At 40.7% G+C, this 24,185-nt stretch overlaps 1 long non-coding RNA gene across 1 annotated transcript; it reads left to right on the top strand.

Annotated features, from left to right (window-relative positions):
* Window positions 1-1,876: 1,876 nt before the first annotated feature.
* On the top strand, window positions 1,877-22,523 carry LOC129785557 (uncharacterized). Its single transcript, XR_008749653.1, has 3 exons — window positions 1,877-2,020; window positions 19,659-19,786; window positions 21,459-22,523. It is a non-coding gene; the product is annotated as an uncharacterized LOC129785557 (long non-coding RNA).
* Window positions 22,524-24,185: the final 1,662 nt, after the last annotated feature.

Here is a 24,185-nt window from a genome sequence, read left to right as displayed (position 1 = left end):
GAAGAATCTTTCAAATACAGAAGAATGGGTACATAACCCATAGGCCTCGCTTCCTGGTTCTGCTTGTGCAAACAATCTCAGCAAGCAGGGGAGCTTAGCAAAAGGGCAGGTTAGGTTTCAGCATAGTTCAAGTGCTCATGACTATTCACAACGGTAGTGAATCATATAGTGGCATGATCCAGCTCTTATCTCCCATTTGAACCTGATACGAGAATGTCCCCATGAACTGGGCACAATACCCAGCTAGCCTAGGGTCTATCTCATGTGAGCAAGCAGTAGATGCTCACAGAAGGAGCATGTGACCACATAGGTACCTACATTCACATGGACATACAGATGACCACAGCTGCGAGCCATGCAGTGGATGGGAGTTCCTGAACTAAAAGAAACATTTGCATCACTATATTTAATCTGTCTCGTTGGGCTTCTTTCTCTTCTTTGACTTTGTCTAATCTGTTCTTGAACACATACAATTGATAGGCACAGGTCCCTCTAGTGACGTCTACTGTTTAACTGTGGTCTGTGTGACACTGTGGTGTCAGTGCCCTAATAGCCCTAATCTGCCTCACCTGGAGCCTCCACACACACCCATGGATCCCAAAACTCTATTCCCACTCAGCTCTTGGCCTTAGTCTGTCTGAACTATGCTGGAGGCACTCTTCAGCTTAACTACTGCCATGTCTGTACCTAGCTTTAGAGCCCCTTTGGTCTGGATGTCAACTTGTGAGCTGACTTCTTGGCTTGACCTCAGCCCTGCCTTGCCCGTTCATCACTGGACCTGATCCTAACCCTGACCTGCAAGTTTGCTTTCTGGCTTGACCTTGTCACCATGCTTGCTTTGTGCCCTGGACTCTTGGTTAGATCTATCCCGCTCCTTTGCTTGTGGATTGTGGAATTGTCCCTGGCTGACGAGGGTCCTGCCCTGCTGGTTGTGGTATCCCTGGTGGCTCCAGGCTCACCATCCCTTAGGGAGCCATCCCACTGTTGCTGCACCTTAACTACAGCACAGATCTAGCTCGCATTCTCCATGATCTCTTCTTAATTGCTATAGATCATTTCAAAGGCTTTTGTTGTCTACTCAGATGACGGACTATTTCTTTTTTTTTCTTATATGCTTTGTTCTATATGAGCTTTTACTTATATTGCCATTTAGTACCATGAGGTTTTTCTACAACTTTCTGCAGTATTTTTTTTTTCTTTTTACTACCCTGAATAGTTTTGGGTAACCAAAAAATCATGTCACTTTGCTCTCTTTTTCCATCCCACTTAATCATATTTGAATACCAAAATTTAAGATCCCTGCGGGCTTCTCTAGTTATTCCTTTTCATTTAAATCTGAGCGCTTACTCTGATTTTCAGTAAGGAATAAATAAAAATGCTTTGTTCGCAATGTGATGATTGTTGATGAGAGACTTGATTGTATTTTGAAGGGAAGAGTAAGTATCTTAAGTGATCAGCATACTTTTCTATCCTTATTCATACCTTCATTTATCTAATTAGTAATTTCTGAGGAATGTCTCTAATCTATCGGGGCTAGGTTGATTTTCTCCAGTATATCATATTTATCTATATGCCATTCAAGTTCCGTTATTGATTGCTGTTTCTACAGGTTTGCCTGGTATAAATAGGAAACCTATGGACCTGTACTGCCTTGCATTCCTCCATTTTCATCTCCTTCTATTCCTTCCATACTGAGGTTGATTTGTGTAACCTATTACTTAACACTTCAGCAAATTCACAGTGGAGTTCTGTTAGTTTCTGGGTGGGTACAGCTGGTTCTTGTGATTTGTGATCTTGTGATATCTTGTGATACTATTCAACTTAGCTGTTTCAACACATTCTACTGATGCTTCTTTCTGAAGCAGTTCCTCCTCTTTCTCTGGGGAGAAATGCTCTGGTGTGGGAGCTACTACACAAGGAACACTAATGTAGAGAATTAATTTAATTTTTCTTCTACAGACTTACTTTCTGTGAGTGCTCGAGGAACGTGTTGAACATCTGTCAGTATTAAGACTTCCTGGTAAGTTTCTTACTCACACAGTGCTTGAAAGAGTATTTACTATTTGTAATTCTTTAGCAAAGATTACTGAGGAATAACTTTTTGACCTTATTAATTTTTTCCAGTTAACAGAGCTTGTGATCTTTTCTGTACTCCCTGCCCAGACAGACCTTCCACTTGTTCAGACATTTTATTCTCTTCATAGTCTCCTTTATTCCACTGTTAAATGACTTCACCTTTTTTGCTGCTGTAGTTTTACAGTAAGAAGGGTGGTTTTTTTTTAATCTGTTTACTTTGGTCTGCTTATATTGTATTTTATAGCTACCTACACTCTACCTCCCAGTACTTTATCTTTTTAACGGCCCTTCTTAACAGACAGCTTCATCCCTATGTTCCCTGCTTTGAAGAACACGTATCTGTTGTGGATCTATGAAGGGTTTTGAAGTTGAACATATTGTGGTTGTTAATGGAGAATGTAAATTTGAAAATTGCATTTTAAACCAGAATATAGTGGTTTAAATCTCCTAGCATTGTCAAAGACACCTGAAAATTTGGAGCAAGACATTTACGGTTTTACCAGATTTTAACAGTTTTGTCTTTCTCTCTCAGCACTTACAATAGCAGACTTGGCTAAAATCCTGAGGAAGAGGCCCTACCCATGTTTTTGTATGTAACGTGTATTAGCATAAAATGATGAGAATGACTACCATTAAATCATAGTAAACAAGACCCTGAAATAACACACTGTAAACAAAGCAAGGTTTCAAGAACCTTGAGGGAGATTTCAGCAACACAGATGTGTTTAATTTTTGTACACCTTTCTTCAGTTAGTATCACACCTAAGTGATGGGGGATTGGAAAAAAGGTAACTAATAGATTCTAAAGGCTAATGCAAACCAATCAATCTTTAGTAAATAAAAACTTCTATGATTATTTAATGCATTAAACCAACATATATGAAACCAAAAGCATGTTATAAAGGGTAACTGTTGAATCTGTTGAATTTCTAGCTGTGTTTCCCTTTCTCTCTCTTTTTTTTTTTTTTTTAACATTGGTGGGGGGGGGTTGACCCTGATCGTTGAAAGACACTGGATCTATCAGGCTTTACAGGACTGTCATGGTTTCACCCCAGTAGGCAGCTCAGCCCACCCAGCCACTTGCTCATTCCCAACACCTGGGCTGAGACAAAGACACTTGAAGAGGCAAAGCAGAAGCTGCGCACAGCAGCAAAGCAAACCCAGGAGTTCCCCCACCGCTGCCCAGGGCAGGCAGGTGCTCAGCCATCCCCAGGGCAGCCGGGCTCCATCAGGGTGACGGGGGCTTGGGCAGACAAACGCCATCCCTGCCAGCGCCCCCCCTTCCTTCTGCTTCCCCAGCTTTACATGCTGAGCGTGACGCCGTATGGTCGGGGCCGTCCCTGGGGCCAGCTGGGGTCAGCTGTCCCGGCCGTGTCCCCTGCCAGCTCCTGGTGCCCCCCAGCCTGCTCGCTGGTGGGGTGGGCTGAGGCGCAGCAAAGCCCTTGGCTCTGGGCAAGCCCCGCTCAGCAGCGACTGGAACAGCCCTGTGTGCTCAGCGCTGTTCCCAGCACAGACCCCAGCCAGCCCCACGCGGGCTGCTGGGATGAACAGTCACTCTGCCCCAGCCAAACCCAGTACAAGGTTCTGGATAAATAACTAGATCAGAAATACTTTGTTAGAAGTGGAATTTCCCATGTAGGATGGAAAGCTGCACATAAAAGATGCAGTGTGACTCACATGAAGGACACAACCCCAGCATCCTGATTCTCTATCCAACCACTGTGTCACACGCTGAATGAACTCTGCTGTAGGTTGCTGTGGACTACATCCATTTTTAACCTGATATTAACCCTAGCAATAATTCCTGACCTCATTGAGCTCTCTTTGAATGCGTGTTTTAGCAATACTTAATGATTGCTAGCAAAGGATTCATTCAGTTGTTTAGAGAACTAAACATCGATCTCATTAACATTTATTTTCATAATATCTTGTCTCTTCAGTGTGTTACGCTGCTTGAGTCTAATACTACTTGTTATTTACTGTAGGCTTAATACCACACAGATTTGACAGAGCTTTGCCCTCTAGTGTATGTTCTTTTCTATCAGTTTTTACAGAATGCAAAAAGCTATTTCTCAAACAATTTACCAAAAAGTCTGGACCCAAAACAAGGACAAACACCAAAGTACACCAGTTTGGTCCTAGAGTGAGATAGTTTTCAGCTGTGTAGATCACCTCTGGGCAGGAACTCACAGTTGGTAAATGGAGAATAAGCATAGTCCTTGACTTCTTTTTGATGGACCTCTGCGAGCTGTTATAATGAAAACATGCCTTAATTCTGAATTCAAAAATAAACAAACAAAAAGCACAACAAAAAAAACCCCAGATCAAGCACAGAAGAGATTCTTTGCTTTGTTGATCACCCCGTCCTCTCCAGAATCAGCCTAGTATTTTGGTCGCTTCTCCTACTTAGCAGAAGTAATTTGCATATTCACCTTGGATGACAGATGTCATTCCACATTTTCAGTGCAAGTTCACAGATGAACCCCAACTATCTTTCTCTATGCATCATCAAATTGTTCATATGCTTATCTTTAACAACTAATGTCACAGTGAGTGGATGTAGCAGTCAAGCAATAATGTTTAAACACACACACAAAATAATGCACAGTTTAGTGGTAGTGCTTAAGCTGTTAATAGCATACTGCACAGCTATCCTGATCAGGCTGTTAGTAGCTGAAACAGAACAAATGGACCTTTAAATACGTCTAATCAGTAATGGAAATAGAAGGAAGGAAAGGTGACCTGTCAGATAGCTGTTGATGCAGAGCTGAAGAGATACTGATACCACACAGGGAACAAGGCACTGAAGAGAACCTGAGTAGCGCAGGAATGAGTGCAGCAAAAAGGAGAGGGATGCTGTCATAGGGCCAGCCTAGGAGCAGGTGAGCTAGCAGGCGATAACAGAGGATTAAATATTCTTCCTTCTGCCCCTGTAAGGAAGAAACCAGACAAGGAACTTCTTACAGATTCTTCATGAAACTTTCTCACTGAAACAGAATTTCATCACGTATGTGTCACACAGTATGTAGGGGTATGTGGCTACTCTTCTGGGATCCTTTTCACCTCTGACATCTGACCTGTTTGCCTCATCAAAACTCTTTGGGCTCAATTCAGGAGTAATCCAGTTTTACATTATTTTCATAAGTAGGACTGGAGAAGGCATGGTGAATTACAAGTTACGCTTTTTATGATGAGTTGGTTGGTTGTTTTGTTCAGATTTCTTTGAACCTCAGAATTAAAAGATATGCAGTTGTTTTCTGAACCTGACAAACACACTTCAAAATTAAGAAGGTTTTAATATTATTCTCTGATGAAACGATTAATTGTATCTGATAATACAATTAATAATAATATTAAAATGAGGGGAATAGGAAAAGGCATACTGTAAAGAAAACTGGATTTTGATGATAAGGACACGGTTTCTGTTTTCTAAGTGAATTAAAAGGTGGAAGAGAAAGGGAAAGACTGGGATAAGAAACCACTGGTGAGAGAAAAATTACTGTGGGAAAGATACCACAGTACAAGACATACAACAGCATGTTGTGTTAAGCTTTAAACAACAAAAGCTACAAGTTTAGAATATGTTACAGAAACTGTCTTGACGTTGGTTTTTTGAAGGCTCGCTAACTCACACCAGCTCCTCACAGCCAAAACTGCAGGGTTATTTTTCACCCTATGTCTCCAGTATTTGGCAATTAGTTGAAGCAACTGCACTGGAATGCAGCTGCTTCCCCCTCCCCACAACAGCAGCTGAATGTTCATCCAACACATGACACTGCTGCAGTTCTTGGATCCTTGGATCCAAGCACTCCCCTGTATGATACTGAGGAGAAACAGCCACTGATTCAGTCTTTGAACTTGATCCTAATCTAAGCTTGGACCTTAAGCTCAGCAGTGCAAAGTCCTGTGTCTGAGATGCAACAACCCCACGCATGAAGGTAGGCTGGGGCTGGGGCTGGCTGCTGAGGTGGCAGCTTTGCAGGAAAGTATCTGGGGGTTGTGGTGGACAAGGGAAACAGGAGACATCACCATGCCTTGCATAAATAGCCAGATGTGCCTTGGGCTGTACCAGTGAGAGCACAGGCAGCCAGGTGAGGAGGTGATGCTTCCCTCTTCCTGGCACTGGCGAGGCTCTGTACGGACACTAGGTCCAGTTTGGGGTTTCCCAGTACAAGACAGACGCAGTTGCACTGGAGTGAGCCCTGTGGATGCCATTGAGCTGGCTGTGGGAGAAAAGAGGTTGATAAGGGGGTTGTGCCGTGGCGCTTTAATGTTACAGTGTCACATTCTCATCCCTGCCTTTGTTTTGTTCTCCTTTGTGAGACCGTAACATGTTGGGTAATTTCCCAGTCACGTGGCGGTAAGTGTTCAGTGCACTGTGGTGGTTCTTGAATGTTGGACCATACCTAAATTTAAGTTGAAGAGTGTGAATTAGTTCTTTCTGCTTAGTCCTCTTGTTTTATAATTAAGGTAGGACATTGCTACTTAGTCTTGAATTAAGGACCCTACTGACCAGATCAGTCAGCACAAGGACACAACAGCATACCAGACAAAGAAATAAACTGAAGAAGAAAATATATTATTGATTGCTTCAGTCAGCCAAAAGATGAAACAGCCTTTGCACTGAGCCTAGTTGTTTTTGTGTCTAAGTCAGATTTCCCATTGGTACCATATATAACTGTGCCTTTTGTTCACTGACAAGTACTAGAGTAATCCCAGACTTGCAGTTGTCTAAGAGAGATAGACAGGTATAGAGACAGACTGTAGAGAGATATACAGGTATTTTCTGGGTATTAACATGTCAAACTTCCTGAAAATAAACATACTGAAGATTTTATCTTTGAGATAGTAGAGCTGAGATGTCAGGAAACTGCAATGTCTTATTTCTGAATTTTATGTTTAAATGTTTTATCAACTTTGGTGTAAATGAACAGCAAAAATTCAAACTTGTGATCACAAAACAATTACCTATGAAAACTAATTGAGGAAATAGGAAAGTAGCTTTGCTTGGCTGAGGTGGTTTAGAAGTATTGTGATCATCTACACTGCAACCATATTAAGGAATGCTGGAAGAAAAGGCAAACCATGGGAAAAACACTACGCAATTGTACAGCAAAGTTCAGAAAAGAACGTCCCCATTAAATCTTTATCTCAAGGCAACATCACTTTCAAGAACTGGTTTTGCTTCAAAAGCCACTGTGAAAATGATTTTTTTTCCTCTTGTTGTATTGAGAAAAGCAATAACCAAAGAAAGGAAAATAAGCAGATCTGTAAGTTTTCTACTAGTGTGCAGTTCACCTAGTCTTGTTTGCTACAGTTGCAAGCCTCCTGTGCCAAGGCAAAAATCCTGGTCCCTGTCTAAAAGGTTATGGATCCTTCAGTGACTCCTTGTTAGCACAGGGAAAGGAGCTGCAGTTACCTGCAGTGCTCTCAGGTATCCCTAGAGATCCAGCCCGAAGTAGAATGCATGGGCCAAGGAAGAGATTTAGACCAAGAGGAAGAACTGCTTAATAGTTACGAAGCACACCAACAGGAAAAGCAAGGCCGTGTGCTGAACATTTAACTTGTTCTCAGGAGTCATCACAGTGCCTGCAGGCTCACTCCCACTGCCCAGGCAAACACCTCTGCGTCAACACAGCAGAGCCACAGAAACCTCAGCTGCCTGTAGTACTAAATTAAACATGACTGTCACTATTCGCAGCTGGGGTGGCTCAGAACTACCTCTTCCATGGTACTGAATTCACCCATCTCCAGGATGGCTGCTGCCAGTGAGGCTCCTGTTCCAGCGCTAACTCCTGAACCATGCCCAGGAATTATTTGGAATGCTGCTAAATCTCACAGCTGTGCAAAAAAGGGCTGTGGCACTATAAATGTGATAAAGGCTGTATAGATGACCGAGCTCCTGGGTATGCTCCCTAGCACTCTTTACTTGACTTATACAGATGAAGCCTTTGTGGTTTCACTCTAACCTACTGAAGTGGGTGCATAAGAACATAGTACCCTGGCTATTGCAGAGGAATAGGACCAGAAAACTGTACACCTTTACATCAACAGTATAACTTGCTAATACCAGGACAGACAGAAATGTTAAAATTTCGGTTTAGTGCTGCTTTGTCCCTTGCTTGTTCTGAGAATGTACTTCTTAAACATATCTATGAACAACACAGAGGTATTTTAAACTCCTGTTCCTGACAACATTTTTGCTGAGAAATACTTTACAGAGAAGCACTGCAACCTAATTCTACAATCTGAGCTGCAGAAGCAGCAGCCCAGTGATTATTCATACAAATGAATTACAGAATCACTGTCATTTATGTTTTATGCTTTATGTTTTAGTTGAAAGGATTCCCTAATAGAATAAGCAGCTTCTTTTGGAGAAATAAAATTTACAGTATAGCTCTCTCTGCGTGGGCACTTCAAATTTCCTTGAGTATAGTCTATGACTTTACAGACACAGGGTAATTGCTTTCATAATGATTAATATATTTTGCAATATAATCATTATCAAACCTTCATGAAAACTGATATTGAGAGCTCCATTTCAGATAATGGATTTTTATAATAGCTTAAAAAATGTAAGGTCTTGAGTTTTGTTTTAAAAAATGAATGCATCCCACTACTATTGTTGTGGAAAGTTACTGATCATTTTCTGGTAATCAAAATCTTTCAATTATCAAATGCATAGCTTCATTAAAGAAAAGTCAAACACATTAAGCAGGGATATTACAAGTTCTTGGTGACAGCCATTTAGTCATAAAACTGTTCTGAATTTATTTTAAAATTAGTTAGAAAATACAAGTTTTAGGTGACAACAAGGAGTTACAAAAAACCTAGGAAATATGTAACCAGAAAAATGAGCATGTACACTTTGTTTCATTGTTTCGTTATGAGATCACTTATAATTAAGCCCATACCAAATTTACAGGCTTGTCCTTTGAAACTTCAAGTCATTAAGCAGATTATTCATGTGGCATGTCTTTCTTGGTCATCTATTCATTGCATCCCTTCCAGTGCTGAAAATACTGTCATTGTACTGATACACTGCAAGTATGTCACACTAAAACCAGCTATACCAGCCCTATTTCTCTCACAGAAAATTACTTCTCACTGAATTTCTACAGCATCACTATATAATTTTCCAGAGTAGCAATTTTGACATGTTGCTTCATTGGCTACTTCAACATGTTCTTTGGAAGTTAGCTATGACAAGCGAGTCTTTTGTCCTCAAGTTAAATGCGCTATACAGAAGCTCACCCCTTCACTGTAAAGTGCATTGTGTTGATCCATAAATCTAAAATGATGACAGAGAACCCAAATGGGGCTCTTATCCTCCCTTTTCCTCAGTCTTCCGTGTGACATCCATGCTTGCTTTTTCAGGGTCTGTCCAAAGTATCTACAAATTGTACTCTGTTCTTTGCTCCGTTGACATTTCCAACAAGTGCTGTTTCTACTACAGGATTCTGACAAAGTGCCCACCTAGCAGCTCAAACATCACAGGCCTTTCTAAAATAGACCAATAATTTACAATTAAGCATGTCAGTTTAGGATTCAAAGTGGCTTCTTGCAGCTGCGTGAAAAGGCTGGAGCTTGAAGCATGCAAAACAATCAGTTTGTCCATCAGCTCAATAATCTAAAATTGCTTCAAATAACAGCAAAGAGTGTGGTTCTCTGTGAACAGAACAAATTATCTTTCCAAACACAAGGTCAACACATATATAGCTACCCATGTCACGTATTCATACTGCATGCTTTTCTTTGCAAATATATTTAAAATTATCTCAGGTCATTACAAATATACGTTTTAAGAAGACCTCTAATCACTAGTCAGTTCTGAACAGGAGAATAAAGAGTGGTGAGACTGGACTCTGATTTAAAATGATTTCAAGATCTTAAACAAATGTAGCTGAGAAAGTCTGTAAAAGTCAGGGAACTACAATTTGAAATTTTGATCTGGTAGTAATGCATTAAAACTATTATGGTCTAAAAGTTAATATGATCTGCTTCTCCAACACTTGCAAAATAACAGAATTAGAGCTTTAAATGTGTTTCTTGGCTATTCTGCTAGCCTCAAGGAGCAGGAAAGTGGATAAACTTTCTCACATGAATGCAACTTCCTGCTAGTGCCAGGCAATGCTTACACCGCTTGGACTATGACAGTGATTAAAGTAGATATCCATGCCAGCCACATAAGTGAATACGCTAATAGCTCATGGTGAGTGGTTTTGATTTCTACACGTTGAATATGAATGTTTGAAAAGGGTTTGCACTGATTGGTAACACCCTAGTCTCAGGCATGCTCCTTTTTTATGGTTTGTGGGAATGTAGAGGAAATAAAAGGAGGAAAGGGTTTGCATGATCGTTCCCTAATAAATTGCTTATTCACCATAGACTTTTCTCACTTTTCCTTATGATAAAACAGTTGTTAGGGCACATAAACTTAGCCAGTGTAATAATTCTTTATTATTCCTAAATGTCTTCAGTATCTTTGCTTCATCATGAATTTGTTGAGTGTACTCAAACTTCCAAACTTAAGCAGTCTAAACCAGCAATGTTAGGAAAATGCTGTTATTATGCCTTGTCTGAAGGACATTCACAACATACATGGCTTTCAATGTACATGAATGCTGGTGATATAGGCCTAAAATTCCACACAAAAAAACCCCCACCCTGTAGATGACAAGTAGCAAGGAATTTGCTTCCTCCTTTTGGGACATCCTGCTGGGACAAGTAATGCTGACAGTGTGGGATACCAGTAAGGTTGACAAGCCAACAGAAAGTGGCCTATAATTCACTTAACCTAAAGTGGGCTTCCAAACAGCTGTGCCACACACAAATGGTGATACAGCAGGTAGAGAAACTCTAAAAAGGGACATATGCCAAAACTGTGATCCAGATACTGACTCCCATGTGTTTCAAGAATGTTTATGCCTTGTATCCAATTAGCAAACATTTAATGTCCTCTAGGAGGGTTTGTGATAAACACAGAGGAAATCAGTTAATAACTCTGGATTCTAGTTAGAAGTAAATCTGAGATTCTAGCATGGGTTATATTTTGTCCAGAAACATATCAGTGGTGTGCACCTTTATTGCTTGACAAACTGCTTGAGTAAAGGAAATCAGAATGATGGTACAGGTGTGGAGTCAAGTGTATGGCTAAGAAGATTAAGCAATTTTTGCTGGAGAAGCAGATCTTGAAGGAAATTTATTGGCAGCAGCATGCTTTTTTAGGCACTTCATGAAGATAACAAAACACCAAATTCAGAGTTCAGCACTTAATCATACCCTATATGGTTTAGTATAGGGCCTGAAAACTGGCATGGGATGGGAGTCATTGACCAGAGTAAGACAGAAAGCAACGGTTATTCCTCCCTTTGTGATTCTTCATTGCCTCTTATGTTGGCAAAAGGAGAGTCAGAATGTCTGCAAATCACTTTTGAGCTGCCCACTGACGTGCTGTAAATTTGTTGATTGGTAACTTATATGCAGGAAATTGGTTTTATGAAAGGTGACATTTAGACCTTTCAAGTGGAGGTCGGCATAAGCTTTCATAACATTTAGACAGATGTCATATCTCATCCAGAATCCTTTGGCTTTTTTGTACAATACTTTCAATTAATGAGCTCCTGGTACTACAACAAGAACTGTTCTTCTCCCTGTACAGGAGTATGAGTCTTACAAGTGTTGCATGCTCAGTGTGACATGGGAATATTTGCACAGCAATTGTCTAGTACCAATGGTGATGATCCTAAAACGTATGTTCTTCAGACTAATCTTCAATTCTGCAGCAATTTGTGTCACTTTCTGAAAAATCATTTTTGACACTTTTGATTTTGATTCTCTTAAAGCAAAAGGCAGATAACGCTAATCACATTTTTAAACAGAAATGACAGCAAGAGGTGCTTGATGCCTGTAAAATCTACTAATTCAAAGCAAAAATGACCTCAGGAAGATCTTTAGTGTTTAGTCAACAATTATTCTAGCAAAATACTACCTGGAAGTTAATGGGAGATTCAGTCCGCATGTAATATGCATAACATATCAAATTTATATGCACTAGACACCAAAAGCTACAACAAAGATAGTAACACTAATGTATTTTGTATGATAAATATATCTTTTCTAACAGGCACGATAGAATTAAATTAATTAATTCAGAACCTAGATTAGGGGAAGGTTCCCCATGTAATGGATCTCGGTTTCTGCACTATTCTGGCTATAGCTTGTATTGGTCAAAGTGACTCAAAGTTATCCAGAGCTGATTTAATTCTGAGATAACTTTATTCAAAAATACTATGAATATAAATATTTTCAATGTTATTGATAAATGGAGAATTTTCCAAGTGAAAACATTTTGAGGTTATATGTTCTAATGCTTTGTAAACTTTTAGGGTCAAGTTTAGGCCTGGTATAAATGTCAAACCAGCACTGATTTAAAAAAGAAAATACTTTTTACTTCTACTTATGTATGAAAAAAATGAAGTTATGAATGGTAAAAAGTTTATTAATGGCTCTTGGGAATATGCTTTTATTTTATAGACACTGTGAATACAGCAGTTTTCTTCTTTACGGATACATGCAGAGATTTCCTACAATGCTTTTGGATTGAAATATTGCATAAAGATCATGACACCTTTTTATAGTGCAAGTGCATGGTTGCACTCAGTTCTGCAGAGACACTGTGGAAGGGCTAGTCTATGGGGGAAACAGGAGACATGATTTACACAACTCAGCCGTTTAAGGAGAGTGGAGGAACTGCATAAGGTAGCAAGTGGTTTGTCTCAGTCTATGTCTTTAAAGCCACAGTAACAATGATGAGTAGTTCACAGTAAATTTCTGCACTGCGCCTGTGAAACAAAAGATTCCAACAACCTTAGAAGACTCATTTCTGTATTCTGTTCACTGGGGAAATGGGAGAAAACTAGTAAGGAGTTGTACTCTAAATGTATTGCAAATACAAATTTACAATTGGCAGAAATGAACAGACATCTTCAAGGACAAGTTATTCAGGCCAATATAAATCTTTGTCGCTTGCCAGATAAAATACAAACCTGGAACCTACATGTGGCAGAAGCATGTGATGTGCTCCAGCATCTAACACAAGGGTTATTACATGCAGCAGGTCACAGTGATCTAGTGGGTCAAATGAGATATGATCTCTGTGCCACTGTGCCACAGAAGAAGTCTACCTGCCATACCAGGCATTGTGGAAGGGGAAGGTCCATTTAAGAATTCCAAGTGAGAACTCTTGCTGGACCCCACTGCAAAGCTCACTGTGAGAATACTGGAATTCCAAATCACACAGAGGATGAGTGTTTCCTGGGCTGTGTCAGCTCTTAAATGGATTTATGAGCCATAGTGGCCTGGCAGCTCAACACAACAGTGATTGTATGAAGATGCAAAGCTGCTCACTCTGCAACACTTGAGACAGCCCCAAAAGTTATTCTCTGTGCCTCCTTGCCGGCTTCATAACTGTCCTGGTTTCAGCTGGGATGGAGTTAATTTTGCTCTGAGCAGCTGGAGCAGCGCTGTGGCGTGGATGTGGTGTGAGAGCAATGCTGACAGCACACGGAGGGTTTGGTTGTTGCTGGTGATGTCTGTACTAAGTCAAGGGGGTTTGGTTTCTCAGGCCCTGATGGTGAAAGGGCTGGGGGGGCACGCGGTGTTGGGATGGGGCACAGCCGGGACAGGTGACCTGAACTAGCCAAAGAGGTTCTGTACCATATGTTGTCATGCTGAGTATATAAATGGAGGAAGGGGCAGGGATGGCGTTTGTCTTCCCAAGCCCCTGTCACACGTGATGGAGCCCAGCTCCCCTGAGGATGGCTGAGCACCTGCCTGCCCATGGGAAGTGGTGGATGAATTCCTTGCTTTGCTTTGCTTTCATGTGTGGCTTTTGCTTTACCTGTTAAATTGTTCTTATTTCAACCCCGAGTTTTACATTCCTTTCCAATTCTCCTCCCCATCCCTTTGGATGAGGGGGAGTGAGTGAGTGGCTGCGTGGGGCTGGGTTGCTGGCCGGGGTTAAACCATGACAGTAACCAACATGTTCACAAACCAGCAGGGCCATGCCCAGGGGTGTGCAATCAGTCAGGAAGGGGACAGGGATAGCCCAGGTCCCTGCAGAGAGCACACCTGGAGGGAGGTCATCTCCTGGCTGCACTGCTGCTGTGTCACCCAGGCAGAGTGCAGTGTCACCACTGCAGATACGCTTACGTGTGCTGCTGCCCCACATTGACATGGTCTTGTGTCAGGACCTTCAGTGTCCATAAAGGTTGCTTTTACAGGGAGGGTCATACAATCAGCTAAAGTCTCACACTGCAGGAGCGGGCTGGAAATCAGGACCACGGGCGGCAATCAGTTAGCTGAGGGGAATGTGCTCGAGCTTGTAGGTCACGAACCCTGGGAGGACAAGGAATGTGAATAGACAACAATCAACAGGATGAGTCCTGCCGAGAGAGCACAGGGGAGTGGGGGAAGGATGGTGCCAAGGATGGTACCAAGGAGAGGTAACACCTTGCTGTTAATTGATGACTGTAAACACTTATTAAAGTGTCCTTTGTTTGTAGTTAACCACCAATCAGGGATTGCCTGGTATGTATTGCTTAGCTAAAGAACCAAGCTGTTTAAAGCGGGCAGCTTCTGAAAATATATATAAACTCGTGATTGTGTACAATAAATTGACATTTGCTTGCATCAAGCAGCGTCCCGTCTCTCCATCGCGGCATCACACCTCACTTGCATTAGAAGCATCATTTCCAGAAAATACGCTCCATGAGTGCTCACTTCTCAGAGCTGTTTCTTGCTAGTAGAGTCTGTGGGGCAAACGGGACTGTTTTTTGTAGTAGTCTTCTACTGCTGCTGGCTTTACACAAAGCTGAGTTGGTGCAGTTTCTACCACAAAAACTTGTTATGAGTTGCAGAGAATTAATCCCTTCCTAGAGATAGACTTAATCTTGTTAGAATTAGGTAGGTAGAATATTTTATGTCGGTTACAGCTGGCCACATGCTTTCTGCATGCTTGGGGGACCTGCACTGTTTAAAAAGTGGGTTTGGGGATTAAGACACAAGTAGCAAGACTGAAAAAAAACCTTGGTATATTAAGGAGACATTGTTTTGTTTTCTCAAAGGCATCAGCCTGTGAGGTTTTTGATACATCTAACATGCTAATGTGGATATGAAATGCTAGGGCTGACATTGCTTGCCTTGGAAAAATGGGACTGAAAATATAACTTTATCTGAAGCACCTCCACATTCTAACCACCAACATGTAGAACCTTATTATTATAGTTAGTTCAGAAATTCACTGCTCTGTTGTAGAGCAGAAAGGAATTCAAGACTTCTTGTCCTAGAAAAGAAGCATCAAGAGACTGTCAGTGTCTTTTTTTCACATTCAGGATGCTACCTGAGGCAGAGGAGCCCTGTCCAGACTCCTAAGGTTGTTTAGTAATTTACATGTTGTTACTGAAGTGTTGTTATAAATAATATAAATATATATGCTATAAATTATACAGGTGTATTACAATTAAACCATATATGTATATTTAAATTGCATATATAAAATCTGTTTTTAAACATATACTTTTAAGTTTTCTATTAATGTACATATGCTGTTTTGGGGAACAGGCTGGTGTCTGATTAACAAAGGATGAAAACTGAATTTATTGTGCCTCTTTCAGTATGTATTTTCTTTACATTTTTGAAATTAGTTTCTCCAGGAATATAAAAGGCATCTCAGGATCTGAGTAATAGGCAGTTTGGGATTTGAGGCTAGAGTAAAAAGAAGGATCTGATCCATGGTTTCTTTTTGAAGGATGGTTGCAGAAACCTGGTCTCTGCAGTGTGTCCAGACACACTTTGCAGAACCTGCCACTTGGAAAACGCTGAAGAAAGGATTCTGAACTTTGCAAAGAGTGACTGTAAGGGGACAGGTTCCCTCTCTGTGCTTGTGTTAATTATTCATAGGCCACTGGCAAAGACAAAACCAAACTTGTCAATACAGATAGGGGGTGGAGGCTGCTTTCAAAGACATAAAAACATTTTAAGTACTTGCTAAAACAAACAAAACATCTTTCAGATGCTAAGTCTGAAGGGACCTCTCTGCCCACGTGGAGTTTTATACATCCTTCAGTTAACTTGTAGGTCTACACGTAAGATTCAACACCTACGGACATGGCAGTGTTTATGATGCCCTGAAGTATATGAAGTTCAGGTACTTATACAACTTGTAAGAGAAAGCAAAGGCTCTTAAAAATGGCTTCAGTAAAATTCATTCCCATTCACAAATTTATTCCTATTGTGGTAAAGACATAACCTTTTTTTAAAGTAAGTTTTTAAAATGTAGTCTTAGCACTAAGTAGCAGTACATTCTTCTAAAAAGTAGTTGTGCCTGCTTCCTAAGCGAAAGGCAAAACTGATGGTACAGATAACACTTTGGAAAGGAAATTCCTAGACTGAGCTTTTCTAGAGCTAATGAAGCCTATGTTTTGGAACAAAACCCACTTTACAATGGTCCTATATAAGAATCTGTAGAGCAATTTTAGTTTTTCCTGTAGCGGACTAGATCCTCACTGTCCCAAGTGGTGTCCAAACAGAAGAAAATAAGGTAAGTTTAGGTTTGTGAGGTGCACTACCCAAATGTAAAACAAGGGATGGACACAGGCAAATCAGTAGGAGATCAAAGAACCAGCAAAGCCATAGTCAATAGGAAATACAGCTGTTTCAGCAGAGCAGTTGAGCAATCTTTGTCCTGTTCTTTGTATGTGTTAGGGCAACAAGAGTTTGGAGCAACTTTGAGATAACTTTGCTGAAGAGTTGACCTGTACACCGTACAATAGAGGCAAGGACAGTATGGGTTCTTTTCTTAACAAGTCACATAGAGGTATAGTTGAATGCATATTATTTTTATCTGTGTTTGTTATTAGTTTTACACTGCAGGTGACCCATGATTCTTCAAAATCTTTAAAAATCACAAGTAATTTTGGGAAGACAGAGAAGGAATCAAAAATTAAGCTTGTTTTTCTTGTACTGTGCATAAGAATAACTACTTACTGCAGTGATATTTTTTTCTTTAAACCAATACAGCAAAGACCAAGAAACTAGGAGATTTCTCCTTGGAACTTACGAATATTATGAACATTTACTAATAACTTGGAAAAAAAAAAGAAAAGAAAAAGACATGATTAAGACAGGATTATAAAAGCAGTCAATTATATTCTTTTATAGCAAAGTACACATTGCAAAAATGTGTAATAAATTAAACCAGATGGCATTAGACAAACAGGCAGAGCAGTACTATCTAAGAATTGTTAGCATAGCTGCAAAATTCTTATTTTTCACTCTAAGTGAAGGCAAATAAATTATTTGCTTATTTAGCATAAGCAATTAATCTGTTCCTTGTAGAACATTTCAAAATTAAGTTTGAAACTTTAAAGCCAGACAAGAGTTCCCAGTAGCATACCCCAGAATGATAGAATCAGGGAATGTCTCATGTTGGAAGGGACCCATAAGAATCATGAAGTCCAACTCCCTGCTCCTCAAAGGATTACCAAAAACTAACCCATATGACTAAAAGCATCATCCAGATGCTCCTTGAACTCTGACAGGTTTGGTGCCCTGACCACTTCCCTGTGAAACCTGTTCCAGTGACCAACCACTCTCTTAGTGAAGAACCTTTTCCTAATGTCCAATCTGAACTTTCCCTGATGCAACTTCATTCCATTTCCTCTTGTCCTGTTGCTGACCACCAGAGAAGATCAGCACCACCCCCTCTGCTGCCTACCCTACCAGTCAATCCACCTGCATTTGAATGAACTTTCTGAAAGCAGCTTCACACTCTCCAGATAAAGAGGTGCAGTGAAATGCCAAATAACCCATGAACTTGTCTCAGCCTCTGTGGGGTAAAATAGTCTAAAAGAAGCAAACTTTGAGCAGCTAAATGCTGATGCACAGGGACATACTGTCATGAAACTTCTACACTGACAGTCTTAATTTACAGAGAAGAATTAACAGGGACTACATGAACTTGCAAATTGGCACATTCGAGGGAACATTTCAGCAGTCTGATAGAACTTTGAGAAGATTTAAATAATGAAAAATGTTATTGCATCTTTCATGAAAGTAAATGCTTTTAACAAAAGGAAAATTTATTAGAACGGCCAAAGGCAACTTCTTACAAGATGAGCTCTTACAGGAGATGCAGCAATGGCAATGGGCATTTCAAGCAGACATTTTAGAGGTGAATCTAGCCCCACTTGCAGGGTCAGTATGTTGCTGTAGAGGCTAAGCAGAGGTGCAAGGGCTGGGAGGCAAATGGGCACAAGGACAAGCAACTGTCTGTGTTTATGATGCTAAACACTGTGTTTCTGAGCCAGCAGACTAATTCTCTCAACTTCTTCACCACATTACAAGTTGCACGATATTCCAGGGAACTTCAAAAATTCAGATGGGCACATGAAGACTCTGTGGAAGGAACAATTTAATTCTAAATATTTGTGATGTGTGCCTATCAGACTCATCATAATTGCTAGATTCTTCACACTGTTTTGTACATAGCCTCATACACACCAGAACCTGCAGATGAATGTGAAGATGTATTTCACCTATATCTGGAGTTTGACTTTCAACTACTATTCTGTGAAGACTTCTTTTTATTACACTTACATTATCTTTGCAAACTTTTAGTGTTTTTAAAGTGTCTTTGACTAATGCTGGGATTTTGGCATTCATATATGTTTAAACACTGAGCTGCATTATTTTGGATCAGTTTTAATGGGCCAGAAGTGCGGTCTGGAATAACAGACTAGGTCTGTATGTAGAGTGAGATGGATCACAGCAAGAGACAGTGCAGCACAGATCCTCTCTGCCAAAAACCCAGTGCATGGGCCAGCTCTCTGGGTCTTTTAACTACAGACAGGTTGCCATGAACTGCTGTGACGGGGACAGGCAAGCACTGAATGACTCTTCAGTGGAAAAAGATGTGAGTAGAAGAATGACTCCGCAGCAGCAGCAAGCCAGATCATGAGCTAAGAGGAGTTAGTTTTTTGTGGCATGGGCAGTAAGCAGTTGCAGGCCTGCATGGCTATCAATGGCCACCATAACTAAGTTATGAGCCCTCATTATGACTGATTACCTTGACTGATGGACTCATAATGGTGCTGATGTATTTTATTTTTTGCGGGCTACTTTTTGCAACACTTTAGTCCTCACAGAAAAGCTGTTTATCAGTATATCAGCAAAATCTGCCAGAAGATCAAGTCTGGAGACTAACACATGATGGTGTAATCTTTGTGATCATGAGTGTGGGACTTCCCACCAAACCCAGAAATGTATATTTCACCTAATACTATTCTTTTTCATGGATTTTGACAAAATGAGCACTTCCCAGTAGAATCCTGATATGTGAAATATGCCATATGTTCTACCCATAAACTTAGCAGAGCTGTTGCATAATTCATGTGTATTATAACATTTAATGTGAACTATTTAAAAATAGAGAGAAGGATCTTTGCAATGTGTGCTTCTTTCTGAGGAGGGAGGTGCTATAGGAAAGAGCAACTGAATATTTAAAAATTCCTTCTTCATAGCAGTCAATCACCTGTGGCAGCGAGTGGTACTGAAAGCTAAGCTGGACAACAACTGGAAAGCCTGGCTTAAACAGAGGAAGAGGAGGAGAAGATGTAATAGTCTGCCTGAAGAAAGATGGATGGGAACAGTGAGTACCACAGACCCTGCAAACAAAACTTGATTGCATTTTGTTATATATACACAGAGGAACCATTCCTGGGACAAAGCAGCTCACAGACTTCACAGCTGCCCTCCCTCCTCCATGGATGCTAAAATAAGCAATTTACCCTTCTGAGCAGACTCTGCTTTGAGATGCCAGCACTCATATGCATGGCCATTTGCAGACACTAGGTTATGACAAACAGTGCTTGTTAGTTCAACCACATCACACCACAACTATGTGATTATTATGCTTTGGAACTCACCCATATGTGGATAGGTTACTGCTGGACAGAGAAGCCTCCCAAAACAATGTGCAAACTAACCCTGGGGGTAGGAGTTCAAACTGTTTCACCTAAGGGAGAGAGCAACAACTTTTTGTGGTTTGCGCGGTACCTGATGCACTCTTTGGAATGATCTGCAGTACCAGTCTTGTCCATGCCGAATGAAACAACTTGAGAGACAGCAACCGAACCATAGTGTTGTCTCTAAAATGCGAGTCTGTTCCCGGTGTGCAACAAGCTGATCTTACACATTGAGACAAGATACTGTTTTATTACAGAGCTGCGCAAGTCTGGATGCTAGCAAACAAATCTAGCCTATCGAGGTACAAAGTTACAAACATTATACACAAAATCTTACCCGGAGGGCAGGTCAGTATAGATCATTGGCTACACATTGGCATATCCATTACCTAACTTATCTTGCTACCATGCATGTTCTCTGAGGAAGGGTCTTTCAGTGGGCCTGGTCTTTCCCTTAGGGGGTGTCATTTTTAGTATTATAATGAGGGTGGTTCACTCCTAGGGCAAGGCTGAAGACCATAAGAGCTAACTTAATCAGAATCTAACATAAACAAGGTAGTTTAAGTGCGCATGGCTTACATCATGAAGATAAGATGCTCTTTGTTGTGTCTCTCCAAAATCTGACTCTCTTGATTAGAAGTCCCTTCATTTGTCATTCTTGACAACTGTAGAGGGTCAACTTGACCTAAATTCTGTGCACATATAGTTAAGCACTAAATCTGAGTTCAAGAATTTGGGAGTTTTAGACAACAACAGTGTATGAAACACACATTTTGTTGTTTGTGTATCATACATCTTTATTTCCACTAGTTTTTCTGTGATCCTTTATTGAAAATATGTATTCAAATACCAAGGTTTAAATATGTCCTAACATGTTAAATATGGAAACATTGCTCTAGGAAGAGGATTTCCTTGGATTATTATAAAGAATCCTCATTGGTTTCAAAGCAGGGGGGAGTGGAAGTTGGGGAAAAAAGTGATTGGAATTCCACAGTGTGATGCCATTGTAACAGTGACAGGAGAGGACAATGAAATGTCTTTTAAACGTCTGATGAAGTCATATTCCTACTGGACAAGTGATGAATTTTGCTCAGAATTTGAAACAGGTCACCTTCTGACCTACAGTTTTGATAGTATTGATGTTTTAAGGGGAGAAAGGCACTTTCCTTCTTTGTTTGGTTCCCCCCCTGGAAAAACAGCTTCTGTGTTGTTCCTGATGGCTGCATTGTCCCCCATACTGACTTTAAAGTTTAGAGAATTAATGTTGTCACTCATTTTAAAGCTCTGATAGCACTATCATTGTTAAGAGACTGCAAATGACCTTGCTGGTTTTACTTCTTTTTATTTTTCCCCCAGATAAATGAGTCTGGACCTCATTAAGGGAGAAATGCACTTCTCAAGTGACAGCCCAGTTGTGCAGACTGAAGGATGCGATGAATATGCACTAAGCAATGTACATGGAACAAAGCAATACACAGCTCTTGAACACTGGAACTTCTTTATATTAGTACTTGTGTAAGGGAATCAGTAGTAGAAAGGGTGGGGGGTGCTGAATAGTGAATTCTGTACCACTTATCTAAAGGATGACGCACCTATGTTTAGTTAAAGTTGGGAAATGTCCAGGGACCCTTATTGCAACATGACGGATGCACAGACTGCTAAGTCCTTGGGTTGGTTATCTTTAAAAAGGGACATTTTGTCTTACATTCCTGTTGTACATGCAGCGTGGTGAAGATGGAGACTTTAAACATGACCGCTAAGGAATAGAGTCTGCATAGAGACAACTCCTCAAGGACATTGTCCAGGCACAAGATATGCTAATGTTGTTAACTTGAAGATGTGCTGGGTCCTTGAATGGAATGTGCTGATTGTCCAGGTGTGAGATATGTTAATGAGTTCCCGGAAAGTTGATGAATAGACATGAGTGACTTGTATAAGGAGGGGGCTGAGGGGTTCCCTCGGTGTGCATGACTTTGGTGGAGCGATCCCCCATGCACCCAGCGCTGCCAATAAAGGATACTTAGTCACTCAGAAATTTTGACTTCGTTCTTTAAATCAATGCTCAGGTAAGATGGAATTGGGAGGAACAGGAACTGTTGTCACTTGTCTATAATGTAACTTGCTCAACCGGCAAGGAAAATGCAAGTGTTGGAGCACTGCAAGCTGTAAGAAACTGCACTGCAAGCCATAAGAAACTTTAGAGTGTCTTGAGCAGAGTAATAATATGCAAGACAGATCCTGATCTTGTCATTTTAATGTTTCAACATTGGCAAACGATCATTAAAAAAGTTGGAAAAAAAAATCTTTACAAAGGCAAATGACTTTTATGCAAGAGAAGACTTGTGTTGCCTTGTATTTATTCACAGTTTTTATTGCCAGGTGGAAGATTGTGATAATCAGTGTAATATATTAAGATTAATATTCCCCAGATTCATTCACATTCCCCAGGCACAGGCTTTTTTGCCTACCTCAAAAGATATCCCTAGTGTGTGACATGACTGTAGTAGAAGCAATATTTTAAAATAGTAACATTCTTTGCTGTGCAGTTTCTTGGAAAGTTCTCATAGAAGCATCTCTTTACTCAGAAGTAATATTCAGAAGAAATACTTCATGCAGAAACTGTATTGCTGTTCATGGAATAACAGGCAGCAAGTCTGCTCTGTCTTTGTGAGGATATTTGCCCTCAGCCAGTGCATGTGTACAGTCTGAGATGCGAAGCTTTACCGTGGCACAGGCCCATGTCAGCTCTACATTCTGAAGAACAGTTTGTTGAGAGTGGGGTGGCCAAGTGCAGAGGAAGGTCCATGCCTGAGAGCAAAAGCCTGAAGGAGCCTTGAACTGCCTGTAGCTGCCTGAGAAAGAAGAGGCAATGCAGCCAGGTGCTATCTTGGGGGTGACTAGCATGTCTCCAGAAACACAGCACGCTCTGTGCCCTTTGGGGAATGCTAGTAGTGTGCTCTGGGCTTGCTTGGCCACCCAAGGTACAGCTGCAGGTGACTCCAGGATTCCCTGGATGGTTGCAGTCAGGCCAAAGGATGAGTCACTGATGTTGCCTTCCAGTTTTGGCCTCTGCTTTAAGCAGCCATGCAACAAATAAGCATAATTTGCATGCACTATACCAGGACTGTGCAGCTTGGGTGGTTGTTCTCTGATAGTCTATAGGAGCTCACAGCAAAAGGTATATGACAAAGTCTATCCCTGGGATGCTGCACGCCATTTCAGCTACTCCAAACAAATACTGCTCTTGTTACCGGAATCTCGGAATGAAGAACTTATCGACACCAATGTGATGTAGATAAGCAGACACTTCTTTATTAACGGCCGGGTGCGTGAGCGAGTCCTCTCATGATCAACGCACACCAGGTCTCAAAATTAGACACCATATATAGAACTTATTCATGCATATTCATTAAGTATTCATGCATAACCATGATATTTCCTGTAAATCATTAACATATTCTCCTCCTATATCCGATTCTGCGCAGTAGAGCTTAGAAAGGTCTAGAAATGGGTCTGGGGTACGATTTGGGTAGGTGGTATGTGAGTCGGTGGTCGCGATCTCCCCCTGCCGGAATTACCTTTTACTAAAGTTCACGGTTTCTTGGCAGGTAACTACAAGCTGTTCCAGTCAACTCTCCCCGGTTCCCATTAATCCTATATTCTGACATTTCAATACACCTTCTACATACAGAAGACTGGTCAAATACAAAGAAACCTTTCAAACCCTAAAGTTATTACCTAAGTCTTAACAATGGTTCTAGCCCATTCTTCTAGCCTTGATACAGGATGTACAGAAGATCTCATAGCAGCTTTTACTGTGCAACTGTAAGTTTCATTAAAATATATTACTTATCCTTCTATTTTTCAATTTTATAAAATAATTTTATAAAATCAATAAATCAATCAAATAAAGTCAATCAGTCTTAACTTATTAACAAATCGATAACACTCTCCTGTCTACATTTTGGCAGTAAATGTATTTCATAGATCCCAAATCATTGCAAGTGCTGTAGGCTCACAGTCATCATTACTGAAAGCAATCTACTTCTTCCACCCTTCACCCTTCACTGCTCCACACTCTGC

Source organism: Falco peregrinus, chromosome 1 (genome assembly GCF_023634155.1).
Source record: "Falco peregrinus isolate bFalPer1 chromosome 1, bFalPer1.pri, whole genome shotgun sequence".
In the NCBI taxonomy this organism is placed as follows: domain Eukaryota; kingdom Metazoa; phylum Chordata; class Aves; order Falconiformes; family Falconidae; genus Falco; species Falco peregrinus.
This window is presented reverse-complemented; position numbering and strand designations above follow the sequence as displayed.